Source organism: Leptonychotes weddellii, chromosome 14 (assembly GCF_054177405.1).
Source record: "Leptonychotes weddellii isolate Sample4059 chromosome 14, ASM5417740v2, whole genome shotgun sequence".
Lineage (NCBI taxonomy): Eukaryota > Metazoa > Chordata > Mammalia > Carnivora > Phocidae > Leptonychotes > Leptonychotes weddellii.
The window spans coordinates 45,822,200-45,823,359 of NC_138382.1; positions in this window are offsets into that span (position 1 = coordinate 45,822,200).

The window sequence follows — 1,160 nt, forward strand, 5'->3', positions numbered from 1 at the left end:
GCACTGGGTGTTATACGCAAACAATGAATCATGGAAAACTACATCAAAAACTAATGATGTAATGTATGGTGATTAACATAACATAATAAAATAAATAAATAAATAAATAGAAGGTTGAAGAAGGTTATGTTAATAAAATGCACAAAGGCTGAGAACATATAATTCGTATAAGAAAAAAATTTAAAACTAAGAAAAAATGTTTAGAATTTTTGATAAGCAAATCAATTCAATTTTGGAATATTTTTATATACATAAGTAGGCAAAGATGGAAAAAAATACCTACTGGTAGGGTGGGAAAGAAAAAACAATGTCATATGCTGGTTTTAGGAGAATGAAATCATGTATCTCTATGTACAAATTTGGAAATATTTTAAATACTTACATTCAAAAAGGAGGTTAAGAAACTGGGTTAAAAATTAGTGATATGATAAAAAAAAAAGGCCTTTTTTAAACGATAATGAGAAAAATTAAGACAAATACTTCAGAAAAAAATCTATAATAGAAAGGAATGGCCCAGATATAAAACAAACCAAATCAAACTATAAGACTACAGTTCACTATAATTCAAGATTCTTCTTTGAGCTGCACAGGTTTTGTAGCTTATAATTATTTTTGTCTCTGAGTCCTATCATAATATGAAGCTCTAATTGTGACTGATATTTACATAATCATATTGCTGTTCATTATTTATCAAATTTTAGATTAACTCTGAAGGCAAATCCTAGGAGAATTCATTATCATAATAGAATAGCATGTAAAAGTTATAAACTCTGATAGCAAAATAATGATACAGTGGAGAGAAACTGACAGAGAAAAATGTAGGAGATTGATACAGGAATGCTTTTCCCCTCATTCTGCATAATGGGGAGTCAAGAGTTATGGCTCAAAGTTGTATGTATCAGTTGGTAATGTGTTCAACTGTAAGTTACAGGAAAACAAAGATTAAGAGTAATGAGAATATGGGGTGCCTGCCTGGCCCAGTCGGAAGAGCATGTGACTCTTGATCTTGGGGTCATGAGTTCGAGCCCCACAAAGAGGTCCCATAGGATCTAAATCCACCAGACAAAAAAATTTTTTTAAAGAGTAATAAGAATACATGTGAGCGTGTGTGCCTCCTTTCTGGGCTGGTACATCTTGTCAATAATTTCATGAAGAGCTAG